Raw genomic sequence first — 17034 nt, 5'->3', positions numbered from 1 at the left:
CACAGAGACAATTAACCACTGTTGGCAATGTGTTTGTTTCTTTTTTACAGGCAGAGCTGGAGGTCTACGTTGTGCCAGGGATAAAGTGTTGTCTTTTATCTGTATCTGCTCTTGTAAAGGAGGGTTATAAGGTTTGCTTTGAAAATGATGTCTGTTCTATTTCCAGGTGTGGGAAACAACTGGTCAGTGTTGCATGCCAGAACAACCTCTTTGTTCTGGAGGCACCTCTGGAGGGTAAGGGGGACGCTGAGACAGCACAGGCGCAGTGTGCTAACATTCCCACACATGATTCGTGTGCTCACTTGTGGCACAGGAGAATGTCGCATAGCTGATGGAAATATATGCAGAAGTTGCCCGAATGCACTGAAGGTTGCAAGATGATAGCATGTGGTGAATTCTTAGATTGTAGGGCATGCAAAAGAGCAAAGATAAAAAGGTGCAGTTATCCCAGATTGGAGAGGGTAACCACAAGGCCTTTTGAGGTTGTGCATACAGACCTTTGTGGACCCATGCCAGTGCCGAGTCTGGGCAGGGCCAGGTATGCGCTCACACTGACAGATGATTTTTCGAGGAACGGCTGGGTTTTCTCACTGAAATGGAAAAGTGAGGTGGCACAACTAATCAAAGACTGGGTTGCGGCGGTGGAACTACAGTTTTCCACCAAGGTGCAGAGCTTTCAGTGTGACCGAGGCGGAGAGTTCGCCGGGTCTGCTCTGCAGAGTTTCTTCCACCAGAAAGTGATAAGTCACAGGTTGACGGCTGCTTTTTCTCCTCAGGAGAATGGCGTGGCGGAGCACAGGAACAGAACGCTAGCTGAGGCAGCTGACGCTCTACTGTTTGACTCTGGTTTGCCTCAGAGCTTTTGGGCTGAAGCTTGGAAAGCTGCTAGCTTCACTTTGAACAGGTCCTATAGCTCTGTTGTAGGGGACACACCCTATTTTCTGCTGCACGGGAAGAAGCCCAAGGTGCATTTCTTCCATGTGTTTGGTTGCAAAGCTTGGGTGCTTGTGCCAAAGGCTCAATGCAAGAAAGGTGACCCGAGGTCCCGGAAAATGATCTTTTGTGGGTACGAGCCTGCGACAAAAGGGTGGAGGTTTGCCTATCCAGAAGGCGATCAGTCCAGGATTCTAGTCAGCAGAAGTGCTGAGTTCTGTGAGCAGAGTGGTTGGTCAAGGATCCATGCGAATCCTGACGTTCTCTCAGAGTGTCTGTCTGATTCTGCTGAGGAGGGAGAGTTAGAAGCTGAACCTGTTGATGAGGACTGGGTCTCTGACCCTGGTCAAGGACAGGGAGGGGCATCTCCACAGGTTGTTCAAAGAGAGCCCAAAAGTGAGCCTTCGTCTCCCGTTAGTCAAGTGCAGAAGGCCAGAAGACGCAGCAAGTCAGAGGGGGAGTCTTCTGATAACAAGGACACACTTGCTGGCCCCAGTGGGTCAGAGGGAGCACCTGAGACAGTGCTCAGACGTTCCACACACACTACAAAGGGGGTACTAACTGAAAGGTTTGAGGTCACCAGCGTGTGGGTTGGTTTAGCGCAGTGCAAACCTGAGAGTTTTGAGGAGGTTCAACAGTTGCCTGAAGCAGAAGCCAGGAAGTGGCAAGAGGCAATGGGAAAGGAGTTGAACTCAGTGAGGTCCTTAGGTGTGTTCTCCACCATGAAGCTGCCAGAGGGCAAGCAGGCCGTGAGCTGTCGTTGGGTTTACAAGATTAAGCTTGTAGCCAGAGGGTTCATGCAGAGAAGGGGGCTGCATTACACCGAAGTGTATGCTCCTACGTCCCGGAGTGAGACTCTGCACGTGCTTTTAGTGGCAGCTGCTCAAAGGGGGCACCAAGTGCACCACTTTGATGTGGATGTGGCTTATTTGAACTCGGATCTGAAGGAGGATCTGTACATGCTACCTCCTCCAGGGTTTGAGGGCAATGAGCCAGGTGTTGTGTGGAAGCTGCACAAGTCAATTTATGGTTTGAAACAGTCAGCCAGAAATTGGAACATGTGCCTGAATGAAGCTCTGGAAAGTTTGGGTTTCCGGAAGAGTCTTGCAGACAGTTGCCTTTACCTGAAGGGGTCAGGAGAGACACAGGAAGCGATTCTGGTGTTTATAGATGATATTTTGTATGTGGCACAGACAGGTAGACAGGTGCAAGGTTTTGCCAAAGAGCTTGGTAAGAAGTTTAAGCTCAAAAACCTTGGTCCCGTTCAGGTTTATCTAGGCGTTAGGATAGACAGGTCTGAGAACGGGAGTTTCTTGCTCAGTCAGAAAGGCAAGATTGAGCAGTTGCTTGAGAAGTTCCAGATGTCTGACTATGCAGGGGTCAGAATGCCCATGGAGACCAACTTCATGAAGGACAGTCAGCTTGGAGAGCGTTCTGAGTTCCAAAACCCTGAGGTGTTTCAGTCAGCGCTAGGGAGTCTGTTGTATCTCTCTCAGTGGAGCAGACCGGACACAGCATTTGCTGTGAATCTGCTCAGCAGGGAGGCTACAAAGCCCAGTGTGAATGCCTGGCAAGGCATCAAGAGAGTGTTGAGGTATTTGCAGGATACCAAAGAGTTTTGCCTCACGTTGTCAGCTGAAGGTGACGCACGGCTTACGTGCTGGAGTGACAGTGATTGGGCATCTATTGGAGACAGGAAGTCTGTGTCTGGGCTGGTGGTAAAGTTTGGGGAATCCCTGGTTGGGTGGAAGTCCCGGAAGCAAAGTCTTATTGCACTTTCTTCCACTGAGGCTGAGTTCAGTGCGTTGTCGGATTTGTGCAGGGAGTTGGACTTCTACCGGTGCTTGATCCAAGAGATCTGTGGGGATTGTTGCTTGCCCATAACTGTTTGGGGAGACAATCATCCTTGTCTTAGGTTGGCAGAATCTGGACATTTCAAGTCCGGAACCAAGCATTTGGACATAGGTTTCCAGAATGTATGTCAGAGTGTCCAAGCAGGTTGGATACTGCTCAAGTATTGTTCGAGCCGGGAGAACCTAGCTGATGGGTTTACTAAACCCTTGACCTTCCAGCAACATGGGGAGTTCTGTGAAGCGTTGCATTTGGGGTGAGTTATACTCACAGTTTCCCTCAGGATGCGAGATGAGAGGGGGTGTGAGGAGAATCAGAACTTACAGGGTTAAACAGTTCTGTGTGACGTCTCACATTCTGAGGCATGGTTATGTTCACATACGGGAATCTTTCTTTGTGTGTGAGTTTCCTTTCGTTTTTGGCTGAGAGACGAAAGGATGTCCGCTCTCTTGCCGGGCTGATTTATGATGTTTTTCTTCTCATTAAAGGCTGTTGGAGATTAGCAAGAAGCCTGCATTCAGTCTGATTTATTATCCACACACAAGGCAACACTTCCTGCCACTGCTAAGAACTCTGCTAAGGACTTTGCTAAGAGAGCTCAAGTTTTTTCTATTGGCACAGGCGTCCATCGGCACAGGAGAAGCGTGCCGGGCGCCATCTTATCTCACAGAATTTCCCTGGCGGCAGACAACAAGAGCTGTAGTCACATTCAAATGCACAGTCAAGAATTACTTTATGCAAACATTTGGTTGTACAAGCATTTCAGCATTTCAGTTAATGCTATCTACAAACTATTTACAGTCCTTCTACCTCTCTTTGGCATGGGATACTTTCAGTCTAGTAATAAACAATTGTGATACTGCAAACTCATAGTATCAGCAGCACACTTTATCATACATTCGAACTAGCTGTAAACATGTGTACTAACAGCGTATGTGTGCTTTCCTCCTGCCTCAAACTGCAAACTCAACTTCCTCCTTTTAAATGCATCTCCAGCTGACACCAATTAAGACTGGAGTGCCACTCCCACACATTGAAGAAACTTCTGGAATGCTTTTTAAAGCTTAAAGAACTTTCATCTGTTTCTTGAAGAATGTTTTCCTAACAGAATGATCTATTTCAAGCAGTATAATAGGAAACCTAAGCTCATGAACATCTCATAAACAGCTTATGGTCCCTTCAAGTTAACTTTCAATTGGATATTTCAAATATGTGCCTTACAACCCAACTATTATATCCTGGTATCCTCCAAACTGACCCTCGAGCTGGTGCTGGTTAGTCTTTTAATGGGAAAAATAAGTATTATGTAACAGAGATACAAAAACAGACAAAATCATTAACATGCTCACTATTCTTTTGATTTTTCCCCCAATTTTTTAATTCATTTTCCAAATTTATAACAAACATAAAAAGAAAACATTAAAAAACAAGCAAGCAAACAAATATATATCCTAACTAAAAATTACACTTTTGTTATCATTGTTGGGTGATTTCCCAACAATGATTTCTTTTCATTTGGGCTTTTAAACTTAGTATTCTATAACATCACATATTTAAATCCTAGGCCTATCTGATACTCGCAAGGAGTTCTATTTAAGTTATCTTAACATATTTGACTAAATAATCTTTAAATTTTTTCCATCACTATACTTTTGATTTTGGCAGTTTCTAATCGTAACGTGCTGGCTGAAAATGGCCTGAAGTGCCCAGCCTGCTTCTCCGAAGGGACCACAAAATGTAAAAGTGAGAAGACCATCAACTCCCTTGAGAATGAGACCCAGTGTGTTGATTTTAAAGGAGCTCTTATTATAGGTAACATTGCTACTCAGACAGGAAAAAAGGTCTAGTCATTGGCTGGGTCACACAAACTCTCTCCTGCTCTCCTTTTCTCTCTTCCTTCCTCTCCCTTCACCATGCATATTGCTGGAAAAGTGAGAGGGCCCACATCTCTCACTGGCCTCACTCTGCACGCTTCCTTAGTGTTCTGCCTGCCTATCTGCACCATGTCCTTTAACTCTCATAATGTCACTTGCTGGTCCAGAAGGAGTATTAAGAGCAGGATGTGTATATAAAATACCCTTCTGAACAAAAGTAAAAATACATTGATTGCTTCACCCCAGTTGCATCTGCATCACTCCACCACTGGGATGCAGTCTAGGACAAAATGTGTCCTTCTTGCTCAAAAAGCATATTTATTATGTAAAAGGAATGTAATTAAATTTCCTTAAATTCTGTGACAATGAGCAGTTTCTGGCTAACTCAGAGCATTAGTGCAAGGATTTACAGTTGTGCAACAAAATTTCCACTCTCTTCCACCTGTATGTTCCCTGTATTCTCCCAAAACCTGCTCCACAGAATGGGGAAAACATCCAGAATGGATTTAGGGGGTACACAGGAGGAGGAAGAGTGGGAGAATATGCACCTTTCCTCAAGAATACATCATTTTGCCGATGTCATGATTTAGCTATATGTGTAAAGAAAAGTGCTATCAACATAGCTTTGAGGAATAGTGTTGTTTCGAGAGTGGGGAAATTTTCCAAACACTTCCTTCCCGAAAAGAAGAGGGGATTTGGAATGGGGGGGGGGCGGGCATGTGGGCTGATTTTTTCCAGGAGGGAAGAGGCAGAGTCCAGGCCATTTGTGATGCTACTTCCCTACATTCTTTATTCTACTGCTTCTCCTGCTGAAATATACTCAGAGTCGAGTGTGAATTTCATGTTCTTTATTCAATTCATGGTAGCAATGAATGAAACTTTCCCCAAAACGTCTAGCTATATATACATTATTTACACAATGGGCCCCGCGTGATTGGCTAATTCCAGGCTGTTCCTGTAGGCCAATCAGCTTGCGGATTCACCTCCTCCAGAAGCCTGATTGGCTGCTCCTGCAGGCCAATCAGGTCACTGATTCACTTCCACCTGGAGCTGAATTGGGTGGCTCCTGCAGACCAATCAGACTGCTGCATTCTGGATCCTATTGTTCTAGGATTCAGCTCAGTACATAACACCAACAGTCCCTTTACAGCTTGGGCTTTGCTAGTTTCTCTTTTGAGGGCTGAGTAAGAATTCTGAGGGGAGTTCCTGATTGGCTCTTGGGATTCCCCCTTTCCACCTACTTCATGTTAGATGTGTTTAACATGAAAATAGATATGGTAAAATAGAAGGAGGATTCTCTGAATGCTTAGATCACAGTTTGGGGCAATGAGAGAGCCTCAGTTGGCATCCAACTGTTCTGAGAGATAATGGAGTGCAACTCCAGCTTTTTATGTGGCTGCATCACACTGTTGACTCATGCCAGGATCACACACTCAAGGCTCACAAACAAGGGAGGGAGTTTTGTTTTCAAGTTTTGCTGTGTGGCCACAGCATGTGGCTTTTCACATGCTCAGGAGATGGGGGGGGTAGGATTCCTCCCATTTTATTGCAACTGACCTGCTCACAAGAATTTGATTTGGTTAATCTAGTTAATTAGGCCTGTTTTCAGATCCTCTAATTTCATTATATTTTATAAATATAATGTCAGAGGCTGGACTGAGGAGGAATGGTGGGAGATGCCCCCTTCTTTTCTGATTTCCTGAAGCCTGAAAGATAACCTGTTTATTAATAACCTTCATGTCTTGAGACTCCTTTGGGTAAGATGGCAATTCTGAATTATATCTGAGCTATTTTTTTACATGAACTTCTAATGTTGAAAATTTTGAATATTCATGTTCTGATGAAATGTTCTTCAGATTTCTTAAATAAACACATTTTAAAACTAACTTATTAAAATTCTCATTTCCCATGACAGGCACCATCTCCTAGTCCCTGGGTAAAGGACTAATACCAACATTTCTTTCCATTTTTCCAGGCTTTGTGAAATACCACAATTTCACTTTCCAGGGTTGTGGAACAACAGATTTTTGTACCATTCTGAAAAATAGAAGTACAGCCGGAACTGGGGTATTTCTCCTTTCAGTTGTCAAAAAAGGTGTTATAATGTTTCACAAATTTCACACCAGCCAGAACAGGAAGGGTAAATGGGACAGTGTAGACTTCCTCCTTGTGTATTCCAAAATTCATAGCAATGAGGGGGAATTGGAGGCCTAGTGGTGAAATCCAGAATTCAGGATCTCTGGTTCTTTCTTTTTTACTTTTGGTGGAGGTAAAGGGAAGCAACGGGTAGAGAAACGGGGTCAGAATGTGGGGATTGTGGATTCTAACTACAAAGAACCTTGTATTGTATCATTAATAAATAGTTGTTTTCATTGTGATCATTACAATGCAAAATAAATGGTTATGGAAAATAAAATGCCAGTTTTCAGATCTGTTTCTTTCAGATACAAATGCAATTATTATTTTTTTGTTTAGCCAAAGCGACTACAAAATATAAAATACATAAAACAGAATACAGTGGTGCCTCGCAAGACGAAATTAATCCATTCCGCGAGTCTCTTCGTCTAGCGGTTTTTTCGTCTTGCGAAGCAAGCCCATTGACGGCTTAGCGGATTAGCGCTATTAGCGGCTTTTAGTGGCTTATCGGCTTAGCAGATAAGCAGATAAGCAGCTTAGCAGCTTAGAAAAAGGGGGGGGGAGGAAAAAAAACCTGCAGGAACTCGCAAGACATTTTCGTCTTGCGAAGCAAGCCCCTAGGAAATTCGTTTTGCGAAGCACCTCCAAAACGGAAAACCCTTTTGTCTAGCGGGTTTTCTGTCTTGCGAGGCATTCGTCTTGCGGTGCACCACTGTAATACCAAAATAAATTACCATATTTTTTGCTCTATAAGACTCACTTTTACCCTCCTAAAAAGTAAGGAGAAATATGCGTATATCTTATGGAGCGAATGCAGGCTGCGCAGCTATCCCAGAAGCCAGAACAGCAAGAGGGATTGCTGCTTTCACTGCGCAGCGATCCCTCTTGCTGTTCTGGCTTCTGAGATTCAGAATATTTTTTTTATTGTTTTCCTCCTCCAAAAACTAGGTGCGTATTGTGGTCTGGTGCTTCTTATAGAGCGAAAAATAAGGTACATTGCACAGCTAAAATCATTAGTAAAATCAGGGGTTTTGTTAGATAAGAGATATCTCCTCTGAAAAATTTAACTTAGGGCATTTTTTTCAGCCTGAGTTCACTAGAGATCAGCTCTGGCAACTCTCAGGTGGGTGCCATTGACATTCTAAGAGAACAAGGAAGTCATTTATGGTGAGCTCTGGCACCTGTAAATCTAGAAAAATAGCACTGATTCCTACAAACTTTTGTCCTTATAATTGTAACTCTAAAGGCAGAACAGATTAATTTTTCAGAGGTGTAAGGGGGCTTGTCCCTTGACAAAAAGTTAACCATTTACCAAATCCATCTCTCAATTGGGAGATTTAAATATATGAACAAAGCTTCTCTTAAGTCCTCATAGATGGGACAAACCAGTAAGTGTTGGGTAAATAATCAGGCACCTTTCTTCCATGTAGTCAAACTTTTTCTACATAGGGGACCTAGAGATAGCATCCTTCAGCTATGACAAAGTTCATACACTGATGTTGCAGAGCTGTAAAAGCTCTTCCCCATTTGGTACTTGTGATGCTGGTTACATAGTGAGAGTGAGGGGGGCTGAATGGATAGTTTGGCATACCAAGGTGCAGGACGGCCCCACCCATGAGGTGGCTGGATCCATAAGGGCAGCAGATCTTGCCTCTAAGGAATTCTAAGGAATTCCTTGCCCCTGCTGCTGGCACAGTGGCAACAACAGTCACAATGCGCACCTTAAAGACCAGATTTGTCCATTGCCCCACAATCAGGTTGCCTCTTCAGTGGCCTTTTGGCCAATTGGATGTCCTGCTGGTCTCCTCCTATCCTTCTTTCCTGTGGAGATCTCTCTGGTCAAATGTGCTCCTTTGAAAGGCTGCCCCAAGACATGTTGGCAGCTGAGGAAGAGCACAAATTAGTGCCTCCCCATTCCAAGGAAGAAGGAATGAGTGCAGATCGGCATCCGGAACAATGCGAAGGGTGAGGAAGAAAGAGAGGGAGGGAGAGAGGGAGAGAGGGAGAGGGGGAGAGAGAAGATGGGGAGGAGATGATTTTTTATTTTTTATTTTTGTATTAAGAGGCTTACTGGCTCTAATACTTGAGAGAAGATAGCTGTCATGACTACAGTAAAAACAAAACATACTGAAAAGCTACAAATCAGACAATGCAAACTTGAATGGCCTGATGGGTGCAAGCAGGTTCCAGGTTCACCTGATTTCTGGGAAGAGCAAATGTGTGACATGCCAATTGTTGATTACTTTGTGCCTCATTAGGATTAGGTTGTTTCCAGCTCAGTTTTACCATAAAGCCCGAGGGAGGAACACATTTATTAAAAGAACCTGTTTCTTGACTGTGTAAGTGTGGTAGAACTGGAAAAGGCATCTGGCTGTTTTCCACAGAGTTCCTTGAAAAGATTGGATCCAATATGAAAAAAGCGCTTTGTGTTGCAATATAAAAATATAGGATTTCTGGGAAAGCATGCACTCTCTATTTTCATAATTTTGTGCTCCTCAATGGACCAGTCCTTCCTAGATGGAATCCTTGGGCACCTTTCCTTGGCCCATTAATCCCTCCAATTCAGCTTCTTCTTCCATAAGTCACCTGCGGATTCATTTCTCCTTGGCTTTTGATCACTCTGGCATTATGTGGGCCTTCCTGAGTTTACAATTCTCCTTTGCACAGTTGCTTTCAACTAATGCCCAGGCTAAACAATACAGAGGTGTGGGAGCATTGCAATGGTTGGGCAAGCCCCTTGTTTTAACCAGGCTAAGATACCTGAACATACAAACATTGTTAGGCCCGGCCAGTCTCTTCCACCACCTGTTCTGACGCTTTATCATTTCACTTAGTTGACAGATGTGTTCTGTCAAATCTCTGCTTGCCTGTTGTTTTCCATTAAAAAACAACAACACTGATGCTTTATATAAGGAAATACCATTATTCCCCATTCCAAACTATTGATTTGAAGGATAAACATTTTCGAACCAACTTTTTATTTGCCACAATCATTTATATTTATCATAATAAACATAATGAAGTACACAAATACAGCACTCTTTTCTCTGTGTCCTGCACCCCATTTCACATTGGAGCACTATTGCTCCATTTCCAACTCTTTCAAAAAAAAATCTGTTGTTCAACATCCTTGGAAAGTGAAGTCACTCCTATGAACGAAATCTGGAAAAGAATAAGAAATATTCACATTAGTCATTTACTAAGGCCTTGGAGTTTGTGGTTCTGGTAGTGAATAATAATAATAATAATAATAATAATAATAATAATAATAATAATAATTTATACCCCGCTCATCTGGCTGGGTTTCCCCAGCCACTATGGGCAGCTCCCAACAGAATAATAAAACAAAATAAAACATCAAACATTAAAAAATTCCCTAAACCGCTAGCTCTCGCCTGGTACAACTTTTTAGAATAATTAGGTCAATAACGTCCTTAGGAGGACAACCAAATTTAAGCACAAATTCGACGCACAGCTATGAGGCATTCGCGAGCTTTTTTGCGGAGAAAGTCCTGTTGCTCCGCCGTGACCTCCCTGCCAATTTAGATATAGTGACTGAACTGGAGGCCCCTCGACTGACTTCAGGTCCAGTGTTGGACCATTTCGATCGGATACTCCCTGCTGATGTGGATAGATTCCTCCAAGTTGGTAGGCCTGCCTCCTTGATCCGTGCCAGTCTTGGCTGATTAGGGAGTGTCCATATGTCACGCGGACCCCCCTGGTTGAAATTATCAATTTGCCACTTGACACGGGGACATTCCCAGGGGAACTGAAGGAAGCAGTGGTGTGTCCACTCTTAAAGAAAACTTCACTAGATCCCTTAGACCTATCCAATTACCGCCCAGTTTCAAATCTTCCATATCTGGGTAAGGTAATTGAGAGAGCGGTTGCTGAACAGCTTGGTAGGTTTCTGGAGGAAACATCGGCTTTAGATCCATTTCATTCTGGTTTCCGTCCTGGTTTTGGGACCGAGACGGCTCTGGTTGCCCTAACAGATGATCTCCATAGACAACTGGATCGAGGCAGGTCAGGACTGCTGATCCTTTTAGATTTGTCAGCAGCCTTTGACATGGTCGATCATGATCTTCTGGACCACCGCCTTGCAGACATGGGGATACAGGGCATAGCCCGTAACTGGCTGTGCTCTTTTATCTCTAGTTGGGGACAGAGGGTGGCACTAAGGAGGGATATGTCATTGCGCCACTCCTTGGTATGCAGAGTGCTGCAGGGCGCAATCCTCTCCCCGATGCTTTTTAACATCTTTATGAGCCCCCTTGCCCAGATCTTCCAGAGCTTTGGGATGGGCTGTCACCAATATGCTGATGACACTCAGCTCTATCTGCTGATGGATGGCCACACCGACTCGGCCCCGAACACACTGACCAGATGCTTGGAAGCTGTGGCTGGATGGTTTCGTGGGAGCCGATTGAAACTAAATCCTTCAAAGACAGAGGTCCTATGGCTGGGTCGGGATGGCATGGGGATGAGGGACCAACTCCCTTCTCTTGTGGGGGCCCAATTAGTGACATTGCCTTCCGTTAAGAGTTTGGGTGTAATCCTTGACGCCTCCCTTTCCATGGAGGCGCAGGTTACAGCAACAGCCAAGGCGACATTTTTCCACCTTCGCTGAGTCAAGCAGTTAGTCCCTTACCTTTCCCGCCCCTACCTGGTCACAGTGATCCATGCGACAGTCACCTCCAGGCCTGACTACTGTAATTTGCTCTACATGGGGCTGCCCTTGAAGCTGTCCCAGAAACTCCAGCGGGTGCAGAATGCTGCAGCGAGGCTCCTCACGGGGTCTCTGCCATGGGAGCATATTCACCCAGTGATTTCAAGCTGTATTGGCTCCCAGTGTAGTACAGGGTCAGATTTAAGGTGCTGCTTTTGACCTTTAAAGCCCTTCACGGCCTAGGACCCTCGTACCTATGGGACTGCCTTTCTCGGTGTGCCACACGGAGAGCCTCAAGGTCTATAAATAGCCACACCCTAGTGGTCCCGGGCCCTAAGGAAGTTAGATTAGCTTCAACCAGAGCCAGGGCCTTTTCAACTCTGGCTCCGGCCTGGTGGAACGCTCTGCCTCATGAGACCAGGACCCTGAAGGATCTGATTTCTTTCCGTAGGGCCTGTAAGACAGAGTTGTTCCGCCTGGCCTTTGGCTTGGAGCCAATTTGATTCCCTCCCTCTCTTTCTTTTTTCTTTTTCTTCTCCTCCTGCAATGAGGCTACATTTTAATATTTTAATGTTTCAATATTTTAACGTTGTATTTTAATTTTGTTTTTAAGTTGTAATCATTCAACTTGTTTTTATTATTGCTTGTAAGCTGCCCTGAGCCCAGCCTTGGCTGGGGAGGGCGGGGTATAAATAAAAATTATTATAATTATTAATATAAACAGGGCTGCCTTCAGATGTCTTCTCAAAATCTGTTATCTGATGGGAGGGCATTCCACAGGGTGGACACCACTTCTGAGAAGCCCCTCTGCCTGGTTCCCTGTAACCTCACTTCTAGCAGGGAGGGAACCACCGCTGGACCTCAGTGTCCGGGCTGGACAATGGGGGTGGAGACACTCCTTCAGGTATACTGGGCCGAGGCTGTTTTGGGCTTTAAACGTCAGCACCAACACTTTGACCTGTGCTCAGAAAGATATTGGGAGCCAAAGTACGTTTTTCAGGACCAGTGTTATGTGGTCTAGGTGGCCACTCCCAGTCACCAGTCTAGCTGCTGCATTCTGGATTAGTTGCAATTTCTGAGTCACCTTCAAAGGTAGCTTCATATTGAGTGCATCGACTTAATTTTATAATGTGTATACTTTTTGTTTCTTTTTAAGTATACTATGCTATAATGATTTTTATAGTGTCCAGATCAAGGGAACAAATGGTACTGCTCTATTCTGACTCTCTCATTCTATACCTGGAATGCTGTGCCCAGTTTTGGGCTCTGCAATCTAAGAAAGATATTTAGAAGCTGGACCGTGTGCAGAGGAAGGAAACTAAAATGATAAAGGGTCTGGAAACCAAGCCTTATGTGAAATGGATGAGGAAGTTGGGTATACTGAGCCTGGAAAGGTGACAACTGAGAGGTCTCCTTTGCAAAGCTTTAGCCATTGGACTGTGACAATTAACCTCAGGATTCTGTCCTGCCCCCAGTGCTATTCAACATTTACATGAAACTGTTGGGAGAGGAAATGCCACAGCAACTCAGTGAAGGTTGGTTTCTTGGATTAAGTTAAAATACAGGTGAGGACAAAATAGATTGCAATATAATTTCATTTGGCAGCAAACTTTGTGTGTGTTTGTGAGTGGATGTTTCTAAGAGATAGAAGATTCTTAAACAGTGACTGTATTGGTAGGAATCAAGAGTGTGAGGCAGGTGAGACAGACGGAAGTGCCAGAGGAATCAAAACTCCTAAGTATACATTGAAGAAGTTGCAATAAAGAACTACACACACTTATCTGTGCTGGGCTCTATGCAGGGCTGCCCTTGAAGCTGACCCAGAAACTCCAGCAGGTGCAGAATGCCGCTGCAAGGCTCCTTACAGGGTCCTTGCCACAGGACCACATTCATCCAGTGCTGACCAGCTGCACTGGCTCCCAGTGGAGTACAGTGTCAGGTTTAAGGTGCTGGTTTTGACCTTTAAAGCCCTATGCAGCCTAGAACCCTCGTACCTATGGGACCGCCTCTCCTGGTTTGCCCCGCAGAGGACCTTAAGGTCCATAAATAACAACACTTTGGAGGTCCGAGCTTCAAGGAGGTTAGATTGGTCTCAACTAGGGCAGGGCCTTTTCAGCCAGCACTGGCCCCCAACTTGGTGGAACGCTCTGTCACAAGAAAACAGGGCCCTGTGGGATTTGACATCTTTCTGCAGGGCCTGCAAGATGGAGCTATTCTGCGTGGCCTTTGGCTTGGACTCACTCTGAACGCTTATATGGGCTTTGGTATATAAATTTTCCCTTGGATTTTGCTGGCCTGTGTAGGACCAGCATGGATAGCTGGCTTGGGCAAATATCTGATGTTTCCTCCCTTTATGGTCTTAATTTATGGGCTACTACTAAAATGAAGCTGCATTTTAAGTTGTATTTTAAGTCACATTTTAATTAACTTTTTTGTTGTTGTCCCCCCCCCCCCATTACTTCTTATTGTAATTTATATTTGGTGTTAGCCACCCTGAGCCTAGCCCTGGCCAGGAAGGACAGGGTATAAATGAATTATTATTATTATTATTATTATTATTATTATTATTATTATTATTACAGTGGTATCTCGGGTTAAATATTTAATTCATTCCGGAGGTCCATTCTTAACCTGAACCTGTTCTTAACCTGAAGCACCACTTTAGCTAATGGGGCCTCCTGCTGCTGCCGCGCCACCGGAGCACAATTTCTGTTCTCATCCTAAAGCAAAGTTCTTAACCTGAGGTCCTATTTCTGGGTTAGCAGAGTCTGTAACCTGAAGCGTATGCAACCAGTAGCGTATGTTGTAGCACCCTGCTTGTGGTTAACGCTTAGCTGGAATGAAATATTCAACGCAGCAATAGAGAAATTAAAATAGTAATTTATTTGTCAGACAAATAAATATGAGGCACAGTGGTATATGGTTACCAAGCTCTGGCCTGGCCTCTTGCCATTCTGGCCAGCACTTATATTTCCTTAATCCAGCCCCCTTGCTCCTCCTGTGGCTGCCTCTGTCCAATCAGCCTGGTTGAAATTCCTATTGGCTGTTTGCTAGAACCAATCACAAAAGATACACCCATTTCCTTCTTGCCCTTTTATGGGAATCAAAAAGCTATATATTCTTCTATCTATAAATGACAAATAAGTAGTAATATATCTTACATGTGTCTCAACAAGGAATCTTAATTACCAGCTCACCTCTTGCCCTCCTTGCCCTATTGCCTTCCAAAACAGATGATTAATCTTGAATTTTTATCTTAAACATATGTCAAGGATTTTGAGTTCACATCAACATTGAGAGATCTCCTTCATCTGAAGGTTTCTAAACAAAAGGCCTGACAACCATATATCAGGAGTGCTCGATGGCGTCTCCTGTCTGACAAGGGGGGCTGGTGGCTGATGGCCCCTGTGATCTCTTCCAACTATATGAAATAAGAATCTAGCATTTCTTAAATCCTTTGCATAATTATATTTAAACTAATATATTTAATACATAAATAACCTTTTAAAAGGAAAAGAAATCTTAAAAGGATCTTAGTTTAAGAAAGAAACAGCTTTAGAAAAGACTTCCCAAAAATGTTCCCTTTCTGCCAGCCAGACCAGTTGCTTTTCCACTGCTCTTGACCTTTTTAACCTTAGGAAGAAGATATGGCTCATTTTACTATTTATCCACCCTTAATTTGTAGGGTCAGTGTAACCTTGGCTGTCAGCCTGTAATTCCCTTTTTACGACTTTGAGAATTGTTTTCTGCTATAAATCAGGGGGGCCCCTTGTCTAGGAGAAAAACATTCTGCCAAGGTTCTTAGGCAGCTGGTCTTCTAAGACTGGTCTTTTAAGATACAGGCCCTGATTAAACATATAAGCTTTAATAAAAATGCAGGCTTATGATTAGATGCCTCAATGTAACCCGAGGTCCCATTGTATTATTATTATTATTATTATTATTATTATTATTATCTCGGAGTAAGACCCATTGAAATCAGTGGCATTTATATCTATGTAGACAGATATGGAATTGCACTGTAATCCCTTTGAAATAAATGGTTACTACTTCCAACAACAAAAGGGACGCAGGTGGCGCTGTGGGTTAAAGCCTCAGCGCCTAGGGCTTGCCGATCGAAAGGTCGGCGGTTCGAATCCCTGCGGCGGGGTGCGCTCCCGCTGCTCGGTCCCAGCGCCTGCCAACCTAGCAGTTCGAAAGCACCTCCGGGTGCAAGTAGATAAATAGGGTCTACTTACTGGTGGGAAGGTAAACGGCGTTTCCGTGTGCGGCTCTGGCTCGCCAGAGCAGCGATGTCACGCTGGCCACGTGACCCGGAAGTGTCTCCGGACAGCGCTGGCCCCTGGCCTCTTAAGTGAGATGGGCGCACAACCCCAGAGTCTGTCAAGACTGGCCCGTACGGGCAGGGGTACCTTTACCTTTACCTTTACTTCCAACAACAGTGCATAGGAGTGTGCTGAAATCCCTATGCCACCTCCAATTTTTCCAGCCAAATATATTTATTGGTGAGGGATGGGGTGGAAACTTGAGAAGCAGCTTTGCCTAAGAAGGAAGGAGTTGCATTGCATTGCTCTGCATCCAAGAGCAATAGGAAGAGAAGAAGGAGATAGTTAAAAGCCTCCTGTTAGGGCTGACATATCATTAAGAGCAAAAAAAGGGCACAGCCAGAGCCACTGCTAGTCTGCCAGATGGGGAAAGAGGCATGAGGGCCCAGGGGCACTGCTGCCACACCTGCACAGTTAGAGTGGGTTACTCAGGGCCGTCTTTACCCGGGGGTGCAAGGGGTGCGGGGCACCCAGGTGCTGAATTCTGGGGGGCGTCAGGCGCCTGCCGCTGAAGCTGCCTAAGCTCTTAACTATGTACCTCAGGGATGTCCAACCAGTCGACCGCAAACTGGTCATGCCTGTCTATTTTTCAGAAGAGCTTCAGAATCAATGTATCTGGTAGCACCCCCTAGTGGTGTCTTCCATTTTCGCATGATCACAAAAACGGAAGATGGAGCTATTGCTGCCGCTTTTTATTTTTCCATGTTAGCGGTTTTTGCTGTTCCCCTCTGTAAAACTTAGACTTGCGCCCCTTAAAAAAAGCTCAACACCTTCTAGCTCACCCCTCATTTTTTTTGGGGGGGGGTGCTGGGCGAATCTTTGCACCCTGGTGGAACATATGCTAAAGACGGCCCTGGGGCTACTGCCCTTCTGTCATGATAGTCCTGCACCCATGGATATCTGAACAGCTGCTCCAAGAAGGATTCTTCTGTACTTCAGGGTTCTTCTTATCTTTTGAAAATGGAAGATGGGATTTGAAGCAGGTATAAACAACTAGCTGGGTTCAATTCAAGACAATGTGGCTTAGGACAGTCATCACCAAACAGATCAGCTGAGTAAAGTATCTTTCCCTGTCCCAACAATCTGACACAATTAGAACAAGGAGTGTCGGTGTTTTGTAAGATAATTAGCTCTCAGTAATTATCTTGGAGTCACTGTATTCCATTCAGTGCCTACCAGTGTGTCCCTGGCACCTTTCAACAGCTCTGAGGTATGTCTAGCTTTGCCAGCTGAGCAGTCACCTGAG

This window comes from Podarcis cretensis (assembly GCF_951804945.1).
Source record: "Podarcis cretensis genome assembly, chromosome: 8".
In the NCBI taxonomy this organism is placed as follows: Eukaryota; Metazoa; Chordata; class Lepidosauria; order Squamata; family Lacertidae; genus Podarcis; species Podarcis cretensis.
Note: the sequence above shows the minus strand (reverse complement) of the source record.